General features: G+C 37.5%; 1 pseudogene; it reads right to left on the bottom strand.

Moving 5' to 3' along the window:
* Positions 1 to 8774: 8774 nt before the first annotated feature.
* On the bottom strand, positions 8775 to 10308 carry LOC115839053 (heterogeneous nuclear ribonucleoprotein K pseudogene; annotated as a pseudogene).
* Between the last annotated feature and the right edge of the window lie 7489 nt (positions 10309 to 17797).

Genomic DNA, 17797 nt, shown 5'->3' on the forward strand with positions numbered 1-17797 from the left:
AGTTTTTGTTTATCCAAATATGTCTTCTTTTTTTGTCATTTTTGAAGAATATTTTCACTGGGTAAAGACTTCCTGATTGATAAGTTTTTGTTTCAGCTCTGGAAAGACATTGTTCCAATCTCTCCTGGCTCCCATGGTTTTCATGAGAAGTCAGCTATTAATCAGATTTGTTGTTCCCCTGTATGCAATGTAATTTTTCTTGCTGACTGCAATATTTGCTCTTTATTGTTGGCTTTCAACGTTTGACAACAATAGACTTTGGCAGAATGATATAAAAAACAATTAAAATAAAATGTGGTGAGTCTTGTCACTAGAGGAATTACAGGAGGTTATGAAAGTTAACTGTTGAATTCCTGTATATAAGTCTAGAAGAGATCAGGAAGACTTTCCTGAGAGAGTAAGATTTAAGAGGAAACTTGAAGTAAGTGAAAGAGATGGAGTCAGATAAATAGAATTCAATTTGCATATTACAAAAATGATTTTGAGGACTGTTCGCAGAGTCATTCAAGTAGATGATGGGGTAGAGGGCAAAAGTAAAAGGAAGTAAAATAGGAAGTAAATACAATAATAGTGATGTCCTGGAAGAAGTGGTTATAGTGGGAAAGGAGAGAATTCCAGTATAGTTGAAAGATATTTAGAAGATAGAATTAAATAAGATCTCATGGTTAATTTAATAAAGAAGAGGGGGAAGCATCAAGGATAACACCTAGATTTCTGGATTGAGACTGAATGGATGGCGGTATCTTTTATCAAGATAGGGTACACTGGAGGAGGAATATGTTAAGAAATAAAATGAGATTATTAACTCAGTTTCAGGTTTCTGAATTTAGGTACTTGTATTATATCCAAATTGAAGCCTTCAACATATAATTGGGTATGCATAAGAGAATTCTTAGCTGAAGGCATCACTCTTTGGTGCTGTTAGGAAGAACACTTTCTCCTTGTTACTCATGAATCCATAAAGAGGAGAGAATTCCCACTTCACAAAGGTTAATATGAGAAGAATTCTTCCAACTTCTTTTTGCATCCTCATTGACTCCTCACTGATAAGACTGACTTATCTTATTGGTAAATCTTGTAGAAGGAGCTGAGCATGCTGGACTCTGGGCCTTTTGGGTTCCCTCTTTTACAGCTCACAGGTGTTCAGGATCCAGGAGTGGTCTTCCATGTGGGTAGCTTTGGACTAGGTCCCAGTGGCTTGGTTTATCCTACTTCGTGTATAAGTGGAAGAATAATCAGGTCCATTTTTTGGAGAAATTTAGGGAGCTCAACTGAAGTCCTTGTCTCCAGTCAGGTTTATCAATACAACAGGCGCTATGATATGGATCGGCTCTTCTCTTCTATCTTATTTTTTAGTAGATTCTAAACTCAAGAATGGAAGATAGGGTGTTATCTATTGCTGCTCCCAAATCCAAACTAATTAGTAATAATATCTTATCATTTCCTAAGTGAATTAACTAAAACCTGCAGGGAGTTAATTTTTTCCATACTAATAATAAATGACATAACTTGGATTTGAATCTAGCTGTTTCTCTAAAACTGTTCTTTTTCAGTATGTCACACCACAGTGCCTCAGAAGAGTGGGGACAGTGAAACTTTACTCTTTGCAAATGGTTTTTGGGTAAACTGATTAACTGTCATGTAGCAGAGAAGTCCATTTAGTATTCTGTCATTGAGTGGACTAACTATAGGAATTGAAGAAAACAATTTTAGACGCTGTGGAATCTCAGAAAACCTTATGAGTTTGGCTGTGACATACAGATGGTTGGGCATCTCTGTGTAATGTCTGCAGGGTCTTCCATCTGCACCTCTACCTTTGATCCCTTCTCTCATGTGAATGTCTTGGGAGGGTCAATGAGTTCAATGAAAAGGCCATGGAAATGGTGGATCTGCTTTCCACAAGTTGTTAAAAGTTGGAAAGAATTTCCCCTAGGGTAAACTTTAATCTCCTAGAATTAAGTTTAAGAGTAATTTATTAGAGTACGCTATGGGTATTATACAACTTATTAGAATATCTTTATTTAATGGAGAGTGTGTTAAAGTGGGAAGAACATACACACTATAGGCAAACAGCTCAGTTTCTACTCGTGTGATGATGGTCAAGGTATTTGACTTCCCTGAACTTTAGTCTCCTCTACCATTGGATGGGAGCAAGGCTTTCCATGTTATTGCTTAAAAGTTTTTGATATAGTTTAGATATCAGATATGCAATGTCAAAACTGTTATTTTTGTTGTGGAAATTTCAAGCTCATTTTAAACTTTAAAACTAAAAAAGTTTTAAACTTGCCTGCTTGTGAAGCCATCCCTGCTTTGTAGAATTCTTCAGGGACTATCTCTTTCAGAGTAAATCCTAATGGTACACTCAGGAGTGAACTGACAACACAGAAGACAGGCTGTTTGGTTACATTAGATAACAGTGGATTTTGGAAGCCACCTGGGGATTGTCATTGTAGGCAGGTGGCATGATGTAAAGGTTAAGAGCAGGGCATCTGGAGCCAGCTGTGACCTTGCATAAGTTATGTATTCTCTCTCTGCCTCAGATTCCTTATCTTAAAATGAACATAATACCATTACCCTTATTTGGTTGTAAGGATCAAAGAAATTAATCTGTGTAAAGCAGTTATATTAGTGTTTGGCATGTAGTAGGCACTATATAATTGTTAGGGATGATGATTATGATGATGATGATGATGAGATGACAAAGAAATTTCTATTGTCTGATTATAGGTTTTTTTCTTTTCATATCTATTTCAGATATTCAGCTAACGTTCTTTTCAATAAATTAGACCATGTGACAAGCAAGTAAATTAAGAGAAACTTGGGTGACATTTTGGAGAAATCCTTGACTCAGTTGGCAGGTGGGATTTAATATTGAACAAAGGAACTGAGATGTACTGGCGGTGTGGACAGGTCTGTCCTGACTAGTGGAAAGCACAGCCATGAACAACAGGTACAGAAATAGGATTAATAGAAGAGCTAGCATATTTGAGGCAGCTTTAGTGTTAGTTGAGAAACCCCACTGAGAAGAGAGATGAAGGGTCTTTGTTTGCTGTAGCTCTCACTACCCGAAAGGGAAGAGCTGGGAAATAAGGTAAAAAGGCTTAAAAACTTCCCTCCATTCCTGAGGGATTCAGTTTCTTCCTTAGCTTTAAGGTCTTGGGTTTTGTGCAATGCCTGGCCTTGAGACCCAGAGAAAACCAAAGCCAGCTTAACTTCTGGAAACAGGCAGCCCTGAGGGGACAGGGGTGACTCCTGCACAGCTAAGACCTTCACAGAGTAGATGCTCCCATGAGTCTTACAGAACCACAAATCCTCTCCGTGATTGGGAGGCAAGTCAGAAGCCTACATAGGAATTAATGAACCAAGACAAACTTTACAGTGGTGGGCTAAGTCAGAGGCCAGGGTACAGAAAATGGCAGCAGAATTCTAGGAGAGAATCAAATATTTATGGTAATCATTGGTGAATAGAAATGGAAGCAGAGAATATTAAACATGACCTAACCTAATTCAGCCACAATCCATGGCTGCTCTAATTGTGAAGGCTTCCATTGAGTCAGGTCTTAGTCTGAAGATATGTTGTTAAATCACTGTAATTTTGCTTAAAAATCTTATTTTCTCCTAAATGTAAAATTGCATGTGAAAACCCATGTACAGTTGTTTACATTATTTATTAATGATTTTCTTTTTTGTTGGATGATACTTAAATAGCTGGAGGAAACATTTTTAAAAATCCACAGTTAGGTTTTGTGGAGAAAGAACTTGGCAACTTGGAAGGACCATCTCAGGTAGGTTAACCCCTGTTATGGGACAAATTATTCAGGATATCCTTAGGATAAGATGGTAATAAGAGGAGTGGGGAAAGCAGCACCCTGTTGAGGAGAACAGTTATCTTCCTTAGATCTATTGTTTTACTTCTGTTCTCTGAAGCTCCATCAGAACACCAAGGATAAAAAGTTGTAAGAGTTTTCTCTTCATTGTTGTGGGCATAATGAGTGGGGGCAGCTCACTTTGTGGGTCACCTGGTATGTCTGCTGGTTCAGGTTGGTCCTGCCATCTGTGTGTCTTGAGGTAAAGAGAGGTGTATTCCAATATGGCGGTGCTGATAGACAGTCTATAGCTGAGCCTTGACTCCACTGGCCCTTCCCTTAGATAGGGTTGCTGGCTTGTTTTACTGAACAGAAAAGATCAAGCTCTCATGTTCAAAGAGTAGTACATAATTGTGCCTAGAGTGAGTGAGAACACATGCACACAAATCACTTTATTACAAGGGCCCTTATTTCCATGGCCAACTGAAAGATTTTTTAAAGATTCTACATATAAGTGATATCATATGATATTTGTCTTTCTCTGTCTGACTTACTTCACTCAGTATGACAATCTCTAGGTCCATCCATGTTGCTGCAAATAGCATTATTTCGTTCTTTCTTATGGCTGAGTAATATTCCATTGTATATACATACCACATTGTCTTTATCCATGATACTAATACTGATAGACAAATCTGTGAGATACCATGATATTAAAGAGTTAGCCTAGTATATTGCAATTATACACTTAAGTAATATTATTATTTTTTGCTCTTTCTGTTGCTGTTATTTTAAGCATAGTTTTACTTATGAGTAAAAGTAGTAGAAACAAATATTTTGAATGACTATTAAATATTCATAATATATTCTAAAATGAAAAAGGCAGCTATCTATTTGATTATAATTTATACTGTTCTCATTGAAGGAAGCATACCAAAATGATAACATTGGTAATTATTGGGTGTTTATTTGTGGTTTTTTTTTTTTTTTATCCTTTCCTCAATTTTCTAGTTTTTCTTAAATGGAAATACATTCCTTTGCCATTGTAAAAACCTAAGTATATTTATTTGGGGAGGAAGGTGAAAAAGAAGTCCTAACTTTAGCTTTCTGGAGCAGAACTGATGGAACAAGGGCCTGCATCTGAGAAGGGGTTCTCTGGCTGGAGTGGGGTGGAGTTAACTCCATCTTGGTATAGGTGGAGGCACATTGTATGAAACTTGAATCTCTGGATATTGATTCAATCTTAATGAGAGAAGCCAGAATTTTAGTGCATTTATTTTTTCATGAAGGATTGGAGGAGGCCAAAGGGAAAGAAAGATGCATCTTTCAAAGTCTCTATCCTCGGTGGTCCAGGAGAGACTGTTAGTAGTAGTAAGGAAATATTTTGATGCTTAGTATGTGCCCTACATTCTTAGTCTTGGTGGCAGTTGGTCAAGACATGAGTCCTACTCTTAAATTCTTAGAATAAATTGTAATGTTTCAACTTATAAACCTAAAGGATCTAGTAAGCAAAACAAGAATTACGCGCACGCACACACACACACACACAGGCACACGCACACACACACGCACCCCCCACACATGCAATGGTGTTTGAACTAAGAAGGAAGGAAGGAAAGAATTGGTGGTTTCAAAACCATAGGGTTGAAAACAGGTGTACCCTGTCTTCTAGGTTACAAGCTAAATGCTTAAGAAGAGTGGAAGATTCATGCTGGAATTATTTTCAATTACAGATATTATGGGAATAATATAGTTTGAAATATAAAATTGTGTTTTTATTTTTTATACTTCCTTGTATGGGGCTGTCCCCTGATTATGGCAGGTATATCTATTGCCTCAGGAAAGATATAAGCAATAACGTTAGGACAGGAGGACAAAAACAAAAAGTTTACTATTCAAATTTTGGCTAAAAATGACGTTTTTGACTCCATTGTGAGACACAATTCTAGGATTTCCAAAAGAGAAAGATTTTTCTGAATTCCAAAAATCTGCCTTTTCCATGTCCAGAGTCAAGCCAAGGAGACTTGGGTCACAGAATTTTCCTTAAGCTATAGCCTAGGAAGGGTTGAGGATGTGACCTAAGGAAAGATAATAGAAACTGGAGGAGGAGGGCACAGATTTCTGTCCAAGGTGTATACATGCACTGGAGGAGGAGAAACTAGGGTTAAGTGCTCCCTGGGTCCCTTGTATGAAACAAAAATCCCCTCTCCTAGGTCTCAGCCACAAGATGATGGAAATCTGACCAGAGTCCCAGACAATTCTTTGCATCCAGTGTAGTCCAGGAGTAGCAGAAGAGCAAGAGCAGAGAGAAAGTGATATCTAGATAGATTCACCTGCAAAAGGACCCCAAACCCTATGGCCTGCACTGGGTTTGAATGGGACATTCCAGCATACCTGGTGTTGAGGGAAAAGTGGGAGGTTCCAGAGGACCAGTGACCATCAGCAGCCTAGGTGTAAAGATGAAGAGGCTACAGGGCACAGGACTTCATAGCCAGAGGTAGCTGTGTGAGGGTGGGTTTCAGCAGCACATCCAGCAAAGTGCCTACAAAGCCAGGTGGGATCAAGTGTTACCTGGGATGGTAGCCGGGCAGGCAGTTAGTGCTCATCCCGGATCCACTCTTCAGTGGACAGCAGTGCAATCCTCCCAGGAACAAAAGTAGGCCCACTCCATGACAGTGGAGACTAGTGAAGCCCCAAGTCAGAGACCCATCACTGTGAGGATTCACACTGTCCCCCTGTGCCAGTGTGAGGGGGACAGAGGCGAGGACAGAAATACCTGAAAAGAAGGCATGAATCGGCACTTACAGGGATTTTGAACTTCAAATTGGCAGACGTTTTACCCATTGGCTCAGTGGTTCTCAACATTGGCTGTACATTAAAATCACCTGGGAAGCTTTTAAAACTCCTTACAGCCAAGGCCAATTAAATTAGAATCTCTGGAGGTAGGATCCTGGCATTAGTATTTTAAAGAAATCTTCGTATGACTGAAAAGTGTAGCTATATTCTAGAACCGCTGCAAGAGGAGAAAGAATCTTGAAGGACTTTTGAAAGAAAGTTATCTTTAATTGGCAAGTTTAGTTTAACTTTAGTTTTCACTCCATTGCTGAAGTTCTTAAATGATCCAAAGCAGATCTTTTCTAAAGAATATTAAAATAAAAATACCTAAATCTATATGAAAGTAGTTTCATCTCTGATCCACATAATGAAAATGAGCTAATACAACACTGAGTGCTTACTATTTGCCATGCATTAGTTCAAGTGTTTTATACCTAATAATTCATTTAATACTCATTACAACCTAGGAAGTAGGCACTGTAAATATTCCTACTTTAGTTAAGAAAACAGTCATGGAAGGTAAAGTACCTTTTCCAGTTTCATCCAGTTAGTAAGAGTCAGAGCAAGTATTCTTTCTACAGCCCATTCTTTGCCCCACCAGCTGCTACTTTCTATCACTCAAGAAATAAAATATCTCTTTCTAGGCTCTACCATATGATGGAAATATCCCTGCTCTCAATATACAAAAATAACTTAAAATTTTCACAACCATTGTGTGGCTTTTTAAAAATGACAACATGTACTTCAATTAGTCTGCATTTGCTTATACCAACATCTATTAAAAGTTTGTCAAGCTTCTGGAAAAAAATTTTCACATATCCTGTCCTGGTCATCACTTTTATTTTTGCTAGTATTTTCCTGCCTTTCAGAATATTAGAATATGCCTCACTAAAGCTACTCTGTTGAACTTCCTTTAATGGCGTCCAACTCAAATGCCAGTGCCTCCTTGAAGCCTTTTCTGATCTAGTGAAGGGCGTATGTCTTTGCTGGGTTTACTGTCACAACTCTCTGCTCTTACTTCTTTTATCCCATTCATACACAGCCCATATTATGTAATTATCTAGTATTATTTATCTTAACACTTCTCCCTACTTTTCTACTTAGTTCTTCTAGTATGTGTTCCGTTGGGTAAGAATTATCTTATTTATCTTCATATCTCTTGAATAATTAACACACTGTCTTATTCATGTTCAAACCATATATTTTAATAAAATGTCATGCAAATGGTCGTGATTCAAATCTAACATATATATGAAAATGGTTCCCCCTCAAAACAATAAATACTACAAACATATAATCAAAAGAGTTTCAAATGGAAGGTAATTGAATGCAACCTCTAACTAAACAGGAAAAGTCTAAGGTGAATAAGCCAAAGAACTTCTTTCTACTTTTCACTTCTAGAATAACTTGAGGTATATCCAGTTATTTCAAAATTGTGTGTCTCTCAAAATAACATGCTTAGGGCTATTTGTCTTAAGTTGCCATATGGGAAAAGACAATTTTAGTTGAAGTTTCTTGTGCTTCCATATTCTCATGACATGTTCTCCTTTTGGATTTCACAGGCAGCATTGTCAAATTTTACCAGACAAATACATATTTTAAAAGATTCTGTGATTAACAGAGGTATGTTGTTTTTCAAAGTTTAAAGGGTTATCTTTTTAACTGAACTGACATTTGAATTGCTACTGGCAGATTGTTGGGCTTTTGTCTATGAAAATTGTGTTTGGGTTTTTCTTAGCGCATATAAGAACACCTCTTTCCCTGTTTGTGGGATCCAATTCTTTTTTTTTTTTTTTTTGAGGTTCACTAAATTTATTTTAAAAATCATAAAACATTTCTTACAAAAGAGCATTACATTCTGCACACAGCTCCGAATAGATGCCAGGGACATATGGACTATCGTTACTTTTCCTCCCTGTCCCACCCTCCCCCAAAATATTACAGTGACCACAAAGCAAAGTGTTCGCAATAATTACATGGGGGGATTTGTTTTTTAAACCACCAACAATGAGCAAAAATTAAAATTCACTCACTCTGCTGCTGTTGCAAAATTTCAATGTTAGTTTCTGCATACCCTCCCCCAACCCCCAACCCTGTTTGTAAGGAACTGAAACATTATATCTGGTGACAGCAAAGATTTCACTACACCTCAAATGCAGAACACCTATGAAGCAGAGGAATGTTGGCTTTTTAAACAGAAGCAGATAAAAAAAAAAAAAAGATGCAGGACTCCTTCAGTTCTTCACTAGTCTTAGAAAAACTTTCCAGAATATTGCTTCACACTGTTCTGCAGCAAATCCTGTGCATTCTGTATCTGGGCCTGTGTTCCTGTAATGGTAATGATCCAATCTTTGGACCCTTCTAAAGGCTCATCAATTTTGATTGATGCTCCTAACTCATGACAGATTTGTTTAATCTGCTGACCACCTTTACCAGTAATAGATTGAGCCAGACCTTTGGGAGCAGTTACTTGTGTAGTATTAATAGGTCCACCAAGATCACCATATAAGCCACTACCCCCTGCATAAGAATAATCATATCCAGAGCCACTCTGTGTTCATAAGCCATCTGTGGCTCTGATGGACTCCATGTATCTACTGCAGAGTTGCAGGTTTCATCAGCACTGAAACCACCCATGCCATCATAATGGTCTCCAGGTCTTCCTCTTCTGTCATAGGCCATTAGATCCCCTCCTCTAGGTGGTGGTGGTGGAGAAGGAGGAAGATTCTGAGCTCTGCCACCACCCCGGCCCCCTCGTCCAGGAGGAGGTGGAGGAGGTCCTCGACGAGGGCTCCTATCATCACAATCTCTTCTGGATGGAAGCATGGGACTCCCACCCTGACCAGGAGGCGTTTTGTCAAAACCACCTCTTCCCTGCATGGGAAATCCCACAGGACGTCCACAGCAGTCATCAAACATCATTGTAAAACCACAGTAATCATAGGTTTCATCATAAAAACTGGGATCATAAGGCTGAGCACGTCCTTCGATGGGAGACTCTGATATAAGATCAAGGATGATCTTTATGCACTCTACAACCCTATCAGGTTTTCCTCCAATAAGAACCACTCTGTCAGCGGATTGAGGACCACATTCCTGGAAAAGCTTGATTGTTGTCTGAGTGTTCTCTCGAAGTTCTTTGATTTTAGCACCTTTGACTCCAATAATTCCTCCAGCCAGACTCTGATGAATCAACAATCTCAACTCGCAAAGTTGCGTCCTTTATAGTGTTGGTAATTTAAGCATTCCACAGCATCAGATTCCAGCGGGAGCTGGCTGGTTGCAGTGGGTGATGGCAACTGCAGGCCCTCTTTCAAGGTAGGGATGATTTTCTTCAGAATTTCTCCAATTGTTTCAATATCAGCACTGATACTCAGTGTGACATTGTGGTCTGTACGGAGAGCCTTAATATTCTTGCCTCCTTTTCCAATCACTGCCCCAGCATTCTTACTCTGAAGCAGAATGTGTAATTCAACCATCTCATCAGTGTTTCTAGATCTTTAAAAGCGTGCTCCTCTTCCATATCTTCAGCAGGGCGTTTACCAAATTCACCATTGGTTTTGGTGTTGGGAAAGGTTTCCTCTGGCTGTTCCATTTCCATTTTCTTGTATTAAAGGAACACACCAATCAGTTATTAAATATGTCCTTGCAGGGAAGAACTGAAGTGTTCTGGCCGGGACCAACTGCCACCCTAGTGCAGCAGTAGCCCAGATCCGAAAGGAGATGGCCCCAATTCTTTTTGATTTCATATTTTCTGGATATTTGCACCTCAAAGAAGTAACAAGAGGATACATGTTTTCCTTTTCCTTCTTTTACGTTGTGGCCTTTGAAATTAATGCTAAAACATATCAGGCTTAAGAGTAATTTCCCTGGATTGTTTTTCTTTTTCTTTTTTTAGTGGATAAACTGATATTGAACCAATTGGCATTGAATTGGCTGGGAAATAACACATTTCAAATTTAATATCTACATGAAGTGACAGGTATTTGGTAAAAAGATAGATCAATAGCCCAAAGGTCAAAATTTTCCTTATGACTTAAGGTACAGACCAAGAATAAATTATTTTAACTTCTGTAAATCTCCACATCACTTTAAACATTTTAAATCTTCTTCTGCATTCTTCTTGTACTATTGATGTGCCTTTCAGAGATAACTATGCTAAAAATGTTTGAGAAGTATTTGCTAACTCTCTGAGGAGAGCAAGGGCTCAATGGTATGTTTTGAATTCTAGTTCAACCACTTTATGATAAGGAGTTTTCTTTATTCACAATTGAGCTCTGCCTGTTGAAGGTAGAGTTCAGCTGTTTACATACTAACATGCAGCAATTATGATGAAACAAAATTCATTCTAGAACTCTGTCATAACTATGGCAACCAGAATTAAATCCTCTTAGAAATACAAAAAGCCCCCCAGCAGGATAGAGTAAATATCTCTTATTGATTTACGAAGGTTCCAGATGATGAAAAGTGGTTAATATATTTCTGTCATGAAACACATTTCTTAAGGCTTCTTTTTATTGATAGAGCCATTGTCTATTTAAATAATGTCAGCCAGGTATCATCAATTTTTACATCTTTTTTTCAATCACTTTTGCCTTCATTACAAGAAGCTAACAGCCTTTCCATTATTTTCTGTATTTTACTTAGGAGTAAAAAGAAGAAAGTTCGACTAAAGGACCATTTCTGATTATGTTTGGCTAAAATCTGGCTTGACCAAAGATTGTTAGTATAAATGGGTTGCATATTTATTTTGCAAGAGAATTAGTTGGTTTTGATATTTACCTGCATTTGGACAAAACCTACAACTCTCTTGGCTTCAGGTGGCTGGTACTTGCAGTGGGATTTGTGGAAAAGGAAAATTAAACTTTTGGTAATTTGTTCTGTAAGTAGACTAATTTAAAATTCAATTCAAGTAATAATGTGAGGCTAAAATGGAACAGCATTATGTAGCAAGATTAGAGTTTTCATGTCCCAGAGGGTTTGGTGTACAGGTGTCAGTGGGGTTCTGCATGCAAAATGCCAGCAGGTACTGTACCCACTTCTGCTTTTTCCCTAAAATCAACTCAATACTTTGTGTCTTGATTAAAATGAAAAGGTCACTGTAGGTTTTTTTCTTCCAAAATACTGACAAGAGTCATAAGAATGGAGCATCTGCAAATCAGGGTGTAGGAGGTAAGATACATACCATGGCATTGGTCTCAAGATTTTTGGAGCTTCATGTTTCATTATTTCGTGTTTTATTATAAATATTTTCCTATGATTGTTTCTAGTCACGTGGAAATGATGTGGTGGTGTTAGGAAATGTGTTTTCTCAAACAAAAGTGCTCAGTCATGGAAAAAAAAGCCAAAAATTATGAGACTTTGAAAACTCTAAGACATTTAACTAATTTTCTACTCTCATGTTCCCTTAACTTCTAAAACGACTGAACTGTAAGGTTGAACTTTTAGGTGTGTTATATGTCTTAAGAATTAGGGTTTATTTATCTTGTCTAACCTGCCTTATTTATGACTAGTTTTTTTCCTGTTGCTATAGGTATTGAAATTCCTGAAATAAATTATAGTCAACCTAAGCATTTGCCCAAGACAGAAAATAATCGAAGAACCACAGCCTTATGTTATTTTGGTCCTGATGCTGCATTCTCTAAAGTTCCTGAGTTTTACCTGGGCCTCCATCCATCGTGTCAAAGCAGTCTCTGAAATGCCATTGCAATCTGATCCTTTCTGCCTGCAGTTCTGAAGATCACGGAGCTCCAAAATTTTATAGGCCTTTTTATTACTTTTCACAGCATCCCCATGTCAGGTTGACATTCTGCTTCAAATCACAAGATATGAGAATTGGAGGGGATTTCAGAAATCACCTAGTCTAAGCTGTTCATTTTGCAGATAAGAAATTGAAGCTCAGAGAGGTGAAGTGAGTGGCTCAAGGTCACACAGCTCATTAACAGCACAGCTGCTCTTCTAATCCTAATCTGGAGCTCTTTCCATCAAACCTCACAACCTCAGGTTTTCTCTTATGTCCAGAGGAAGTCACTTCTGCTCTGCCTTTTAGCAGATGAGCCCACAGACGGAAGGTAGAATCACCCATTCCCAAACTAGTGCTCCAACTATTACTGCCCATTATATATCTTCTCAGTTTTAGAGGAAAAAAAAAGAAAAAACCGAGCCTGCACATTCTGCTTTTATATTCATTATCTACTCTGTGCCTGTTAGTTGCTCCCATTTTTTGGGAATGCTTTTACTGATTAACTTGGTCTCTGTAATATAAAATGGTGAAATGCATTATGTTGGGTAAATGTGATGTTATTAATGTGTTTTATTCTAGTTATGGGTCATTATTTCCGATAGATGTAATCGTCCCACTACTGAGACCTAGCAGGTGGTCTCACTAGAAGTTATAACAGTATTCTTAATGGTCTGGTAAGAATGTCATTTGCAGGGCAGCAAGGGCAGAAAGAAATTGGTCCCAGAGCTAGCTTGCTTCTGTACTCATTCCCAAGCTTGACCAAGCAAAAGTAAATACATATTTTCTTACTGATCAGCTGGGTATTTTTCCTGCCTATCTATTTTCAGTAAAAGTCATGAGGACCCATGTCTATTTATTTCCTATTTACCACCTCCCCTTCCCCAATAATAGTACTAATGACCCTGCAACACTTTGCTTTTCTAATTCTTGGAGGAGACAGGTCATATTTTCTCCTGAGGGGAACCAACACCCATTCAAGTAATAAGATATGATTAAATCCATCTGACCAGACCAAAAACAGAGGCCACTGGGAAGCAGGAATCAAGTGGCAATTTTTCCATTAGAGATAGCTGACTCTTGAGAGAAGGTATGATATCAGTATGATGAGAGAAATAGAAATTGTATATTTAAATGTTAATACCTTAGTATATGTAAGAGGCATGCTTGCTAGAAATCATTAAATAATTATGTACTATTAAAGATATATTATTAAATAATAGTACATCTTACAATCAATGGCATTTTCGGTTCAATAAAATACAGCATTTAGCCATCATTTCATAGAACTAAATATATCTAGAGCCAGGAGATTTGGAGAACTACTATAGTCTAGCTTCCTAACTTTGTATTTGAGAAAGTATGGCTCAAAGAAACTAAATGAGTTGCCCTTGATTACACGGCACTCTGGTACATGAAGGTGACAAGCCAGGTTTTAGAGGTCACTGCTGATGACTGTTCTGAACCTGGCTTATATAGTTATCACAACATACTATCATTTTTCTCCACAGTGAAATTCCTTCTGTCTTCTAATATATAAGAAAATGTGTGATCTAAAGAAGTAAAGTGATAAAGTAGTTCTTATATTTAGGGACCTCTCAGGAAGCATAAAAACGTGGCTTTCCAACAGGAGATTGTAAGTTCTTGGAGAGATGGTGGCAGTTTCTTAATATTTCAGGAAATATTATTTTGGGGAAGACAAGGATAATATTTCTTTAACATCTAGAGAATTCCAGATAAGCAACAGGGGCAATAATCAGTGGCCCTGAGAATAAAATAATGTAGTTTAACGTCTTTTCCACACTGCTATCCACTATTTATTAGTATTATTATGGACATTCCTGTGTTTTTTTAACCTTTGCATTCATCAAAATTCCTCCTGCTTTTTCCCTTTTTAATAGTGATTTTAATTTTTATCAAAACAATGCACTATATGTAGTTTTGAAATCAAAAGATATAAAAGGCTTATAACAAAAAGTAGCAGTCTTTTTTCCTGGACTTCGAACTCCAGTACTCCCCAGGGACAAATACTGGATTCTTCCAGCCATTTCCCTTCGCATTTTTTTGGGGGGGGCGGGGGTTTGCGGTACGCGGGCCTCTCACTGCCGTGGCCTCTCCCGTTGCGGAGCACAGGCTCCCGCCGCGCAGGCTCAGCAGCCATGGCCCACGGACCCAGCCGCTCCGCGGCATGTGGGATCCTCCCAGACCAGGGCACGAACCCGCGTCCCCCGCATCAGTAGGCGGACTCTCAACCACTGCGCCACCAGGGAAGCCCCCTCCCTTGGCATTTTTAAGTGATATCTATCAAGTAATAGATTGACATGACTTCTTTTTTTACAACCATATATTTCTTAATCAGCTTTATTGAAGTATAATTGACCTACAGTAAATTGTACAAATTTTAAATGTCCAATTCCATAAGTTTTGGCGGATGCACTGGCCTGTAAAACCATTACCACAATCAAGATAGTGCTTATATAATTCCCTCTCAAAATGTCTTTGTGCCCCATGTAATCCCATCTTGCCTCTACTCCCTGTAACTACCCCTGCCTGGCCACTGGAAATCACTGTTTTAGTTTCTATCACTATAAACTAGTTGGCATTTTCTAATATTTTATGTAAACGGTATCATATAGTAGGCACTCTCTTTTTTTCTGGTTTCTTTCATAAAGCATAATTATTTTGAGGCTTATTCATGTTTTTGCATCTATCAGTAGCTCATTCCTTTTTATTGCTGATTAGTATTCCATGGTATGAATACACTATAACGTGTTAATCTGTTTTAACCATTAATGCACATTTGGATTGTTTCTAGTTTTTGGCTATTACAAATAAAGCTATTAACATTTGTGTACAAGCCTTTCTGTGGAGATATGCTTTCATTTCTCTTGCATAAATATCTAAGAGTGGAATGACTTTGTCATATGGTGGGAGTATGCTTTTCAAAGTGGTTGTACTATTTACATTCCCACCTCCAGTGTATGAGAGTTTCAGGGATTCCACATCCTCACCAACACTAGGAATGATCAATCGTATTTTAATCTTAGACATTCTAATAGGTGTATAAGTGATGATTTTAATTTCCTTTTATTAATTACTAATGATATGAAGCAGAGTCAATAATATGATAAAATGAGTGAGACACTCATCCTGGGCACAAAATTTGAGGGGATGCCAAGAAACTCAGTAATCAAAATAAATAATATTTAAAAAATAGAAAAATACTGAAAAATACCCATAGTGAACACAGTATCAAAAATTTAAATAAAGACAGCATTAATATTACTGACTTTTCCTTCTGTTTCAGATTCCAATATGGCTTGGTGCTGCAGTGATGTTAGGAATTTCTTCATGTATTTATTATTATCTGTATATTCTCCTTACAAAGTATCTATTCAAATCTTTTGCTTTTGTTTATTTTTATAGATTTTTAAAATATTATTGAGTTTGCGATTACTAGTCCTTCATCACATATGTGTTTGCAAATATTTTCTGCCAGTCTGTGGTTTATCTTTTCTTTTTCTTGGCAGTGCCTTTCAAAGAGAGAAACTTCTTAATTTAGAGAAATCAAATTATTAATTTTATTATTTTCTAATTTTATGGATTGTGCTTTTGATGTTGAAAGAAAACTTTGCTTAATAAAAAGTCTCAAAAATTTCCTGCTATTTGCTCTATTGGACATTTTACAGCTTTAGGTTTTACAATCAGGCATATGACACAGTTTGACGGTTAATTTTTGTATAGATCAAAGTTCTTTTTCCTTTTTTTTTTTTTTGGCATATGATTATCCAATTGTTTCACCCACATTTGTTGGAAAGACTATCTTTTCTCCATTGAAACATCTTTGAAAAACCTGTTCTCTTTCACAGAATTTTGTTATTCTCTCCTTCAAAGATGATTTGGCTATTTCAAGTCCTTTATCATTACATATGAGTTTTAGAATCAGCATGTCAATTCCTGAAGAAGAGGCTGCTCAATTTTGATTGAGATTGCATTGAATCTATAGATCAAATGGGGAAAAATAATAACCATAATTAATCTTCTGATCCATGAACATGGTTTATCTCTCTATTTTAAAGTGTGTTCTTTGATTTCTCTGAGGAATGTTTTGTAGTTTTCACTACATAAGTTTTGTACATCTTTGTCAGATTTATCCCTATAAATTTGATACTGTTTGAAACTATTGTGTTTTTTTTCTTTAACATCTTTTTTGTGGTATAATTGCTTTACAATGGTGTGTTAGTTTCTGCTTTATAACAAAGTGAATCAGTTATACATATACATATGTTCCCATATCTCTTCCATCTTGTGTCTCCCTCCCTCCCACCCTCCCTATCCCACCCCTCCAGGCGGTCACAAAGCACCGAGCCGATATCCCTGTGCCATGTGGCTGCTTCCCACTAGCTATCTACCTTACGTTTGTTAGTGTGTATATGTCCATGACTCTCTCTCGTCCTGTCACAGCTCACCCTTCCCCCTCCCCATATCCTCAAGTTTGTTCTCCAGTAGGTCTGTGTCTTTATTCCAGTCTTATCCCTAGGTTCTTCATGACATATTTTTTTTCTTAAATTCCATATATATATGTGTTAGCATACGGTATTTGTCTTTTTCTTTCTGACTTACTTCACTCTGTATGACAGACTCTAGGTCTATCCACCTCATTATAAATAGCTCAATTTCATTTCTTTTTATGGCTGAGTAATATTCCATTGTATATATGTGCCACATCTTCTTTATCCATTCATCCAATGATGGGCACATAGGTTGTTTCCATCTCCGGGCTATTGTAAATAGAGCTGTAATGAACATTTTGGTACATGACTCTTTTTGAATTTTGGTTTTCTCAGGGTATATGCCCAGTAGTGGGATTGCTGGGTCATATGGTAGTTCTATGTGTAGTTTTTTAAGGAACCTCCATACTGTTCTCCATAGTGGCTGAACCAATTCACATTCCCACCAGCAGTGCAAGAGTGTTCCCTTTTCTCCACACCCTCTCCAGCATTTATTGTTTCTAGATTTTTTGATGATGGCCATTCTGACTGGTGTGAGATGATATATCTCATTGTAGTTTTGATTTGCATTTCTCTAATGATTAATGATGTTGAGCATTCTTTCATGTGTTTGTTGGCAGTCTGTATATCTTCTTTGGAGAAATGTCTATTTAGGTCTTCTGCCCATTTTTGGATTGGGTTGTTTGTTTTTTTGTTATTGAGCTGCATGAGCTGCTTGTAAATTTTGGAGATTAAGCCTTTGTCAGTTGCTTCATTTGCAAATATTTTCTCCCATTCTGAGGGTTGTCTTTTGGTCTTGTTTATCGTTTCCTTTGCAGTGCAAAAGCTTTGAAGTTTCATTAGGTCCCATTTGTTTATTTTTGTTTTTATTTCCATTGCTCTAGGAGGTGGGTCAGAAAGGATCT

Source organism: Globicephala melas, chromosome 18 (genome assembly GCF_963455315.2).
Source record: "Globicephala melas chromosome 18, mGloMel1.2, whole genome shotgun sequence".
In the NCBI taxonomy this organism is placed as follows: domain Eukaryota; kingdom Metazoa; phylum Chordata; class Mammalia; order Artiodactyla; family Delphinidae; genus Globicephala; species Globicephala melas.